This window comes from Ovis aries, chromosome 8 (assembly GCF_016772045.2).
Source record: "Ovis aries strain OAR_USU_Benz2616 breed Rambouillet chromosome 8, ARS-UI_Ramb_v3.0, whole genome shotgun sequence".
In the NCBI taxonomy this organism is placed as follows: domain Eukaryota; kingdom Metazoa; phylum Chordata; class Mammalia; order Artiodactyla; family Bovidae; genus Ovis; species Ovis aries.
This window is the reverse complement of record NC_056061.1, coordinates 30,284,960-30,288,173: the sequence shown is the minus strand read 5'-3', so window position 1 is coordinate 30,288,173 and position 3,214 is coordinate 30,284,960. Positions and strand designations below refer to the sequence as shown.

The 3,214-nt window shown below is 38.6% G+C and overlaps 1 pseudogene; it reads left to right on the top strand.

Moving 5' to 3' along the window:
* Nucleotides 1–233: 233 nt before the first annotated feature.
* Nucleotides 234–1,738, top strand: LOC101109453 (bifunctional 3'-phosphoadenosine 5'-phosphosulfate synthase 1-like; annotated as a pseudogene).
* The last annotated feature ends 1,476 nt before the right edge of the window (nt 1,739–3,214 follow it).

The window sequence follows — 3,214 nt, the reverse complement described above, 5'->3', positions numbered from 1 at the left end:
TGATGCTGAGGCTGAAGTTCCAATACTTTGGCCACCTGATTCGAAGTGACTCATTGGAAAAGACCCTGATGCTGGGAAAGATTAGAGGCAGGAGAAGAAGGGGACAACAGAGAATAAGACGGTTGGATGGAATCACTGAAATCAATGGACATGAGTTTGAGCAGGCTCCGGAAAATGGTGAAGGACAGGGAAGCCTGGCGTGCTGCAGTCCATGGGGTGGCAAAGAGTCAGACATGACAGAGCAACTGAAAAACAATACTGAGAAGTGCAACAATGTAAGGCACATTCAGGAGGGTGCAAGCTTATTTTTCTTTTAAGTGTTTGTTGATGCTCCCTTGCATGTTTTTGAACAGAAGGATGTCAAGGGACTCTACAAAAAGACATAGGCTGGAGAAATCAAAGGTTTCATTGGGATTGATTCTGATATTTTCTGATATGAAAAACCAGAGGCCCCTGAATTGGTGCTGAAAACAGATTTCTGTGATGTAAATGACTATGTTTAGCAGGTTATGGAGCTTCTACAGAAATGGGATACTGTGGATGCCTCTTATGAAGTGAAAGAACTGTATGTGCCAGAAAATAAACTTCATTTGACAAAAACAGATACAGAAACCTTATTGGCACTGAAAATTAATAAAGTGGACATGTAGTGGGTGCAGGTTTTGGCAGAAGACTGGGCAACCCCACCGAATGGCTTTATGAGAGAAAAGGGGTACTTGCAGTACCTTCTTTTCGATTATCTTCTGGATGAGGCTGTCATTAACTTGTCAGTACCCTAAAGTACCGACAGCTACTCAAAAAAAGAGAGACTAGATGGCTGCATGGCATTTGCTCTGATATACAAGGGCCTCTGCGTGGCTATTCTTCGAAATCCAGAAATCCAGTTTTTTTTGAGCACAGGAAGGAGGAGTGCTGTGCCAGGAAATAGGAAAAAACATGCAAGAACCACCCTTACATCAGGATGGTTATGGAACAAGGAGATTGGCTGACTGAAGGAGATCCTCAAGTCTTAGACTGAATTTATTGGAATGATGGTCTTGATCAGTATCGTTTTACTCCTACTGAGCTATAGCAGAAGTTTAAAGATATGAATGCAGATGTTGTCTTTGCATTTCAATTACACAACCTGGTGCACAACGGCCATGCTCTATTAATGCAAGATACCCACAGGCAACTTCTAGAGAGGGGCTACTCGTGTCCTGTCCTTCTCCTTCACCCTCTTGGTGGCTGGACAAGGGATGATGATGTCCCTCTTGAGGTGGTGGATGAAGAAGCATGCTGCATTGCTGGAGGAAGGAGTCTTGAATCTTGAGACCACAGTGGTGGCCACCTTCCCATGTCCCATGATTTATGCTGAACCAACTGAGGTCCAGTGGCATTGTAGAGCACAGATGGTTGTGGGAGCCAACTTTTACATTGTTGGATGTGACTCTGCTGGCATGCCCTATCCAGAAACAGGGAAGGAGCTTTATGAGCAGACTCATGGCACCCAAATGTTGACCTCAGCCCCTGGTCTGATCATCTTGGAAATAGTTCCCTTACAAGTTGCAGCTTATAACAAGAAAAAGAGGCAGATGGACTACTGTGACACTGAGCACCATGAAGACTTTGAATTTATTCTTAAAAACACAAAAGGAAAAACTTTACCTAAGAAGGCCAGAAATCTCTTGAAGGTTTCATGGCTCCTAAGGCCTGGACTGGGCTGATGCAGTACTACAAATCCTTGCAGAAAGTTTAAGTTGTTAACCTAGTCATTTCACCTTTGACACCTCATTGAGTAACAAGAGGGGACAGGTACTTACTGTTGGCATTTCTTTGTGTTGGTTATCTGTCTGGACATGCTTCCTAAGGAGTTGGATACAACTGAGCGACTTCACATTCACTTTTCACTTTCATGCACTGGAGAAGGAAATGGCAACCCACTCCAGTATTCTTGCCTGGAGAATCCCAGGAATGGGGGAGCCTGCTGGGCTGCCGTCTATAGGGTCGCACAGAGCTGGACACAACTGAAGTGACTTAGCAGCAGCAGCATTATAGTTATATTCCTACAGTACAGTTTTAAAATCTCATCTTTTTGTATTATATTCATACTTCTGTATTATCATTTTTTCAAGCTATTATATCAGTTGTAACCAGTAGTATACACTTTGAATCTCACTTTTCATCTCTTGAAAAAAGAAAAAGTCCACTAAACAATAAACTTGGCTAGACCTTGTTTTGGGAATTTAAAAGAAAAAAAAACAAACTGATGTTTGTCTACCAAAAAAAATTAAACAAACAATAGTATTGAAAATATCTGTGCATAAAGTTAAAGCAATTCTTAGAGGGGAATATATACTTTCAATTGTTTATTAGAAAGTAAGAGTGGGTAAAAGTTGATGAGACAGGCATCTAGCTAAAGAAGTTAGGAAAACACAATGAGATAAGTCCATAGAAAGTAAAAGGAAGAAAATGATAAAGAAAAAAGAAACTAAAAACCAAAGGTACAATCAAAAGGATTTTTTTAAAAGCCAAACGTTGGATATTTAAAAATACTATTAAAAGTGACAACCTCTGGCAAGATGGATCAAGAAAAACAATAAAGGAGGTAAACAAACACGTCAGAAGATGAACAATCTTATGCCATTTAATTAGGAAATACACACAATGAAAATATTGACAAAAGTTTAACCTAAAACTAATTCAAGAAATAGGAAGCCTGGATGGTCCTATTTTAAAAAATAATTGAATCGACAAATAAAAATCTTAATACACATGCACACAAACACACATATACATACACCTGAGTCAAGACATATAATCTACCAGACTGTAAAGAAATAACATTATTCCTATCTTATATAAATTCTTCCAGGGTATGAAAAAAAAAGGGCAATATTCTTGATATAATTGAGATTCTGAAGCTATTCAAAGATAGTATAAGAAAGATAAGAGGCTACTTTTGCCCAAAGATACATACATCCTACACAAAATATTAGCAAATGAAATTCATAATAGTGTCAGAGTGGACCAAAAAACATAACTCTCCTATGCTGTCATCAAGAAAACCACTTTAAATATAAATGTCATAATGGAATTTTTAATGACCAAGTTGGGTTTATACAAGAATGGTTTAACATTAGAAAGTCTATGCATACACTTTATCACGTTAACATACTAAAGGAGAAAAATCATATAAACTTCTCACAACATGAGGAAAAGTTATTTGATAAGA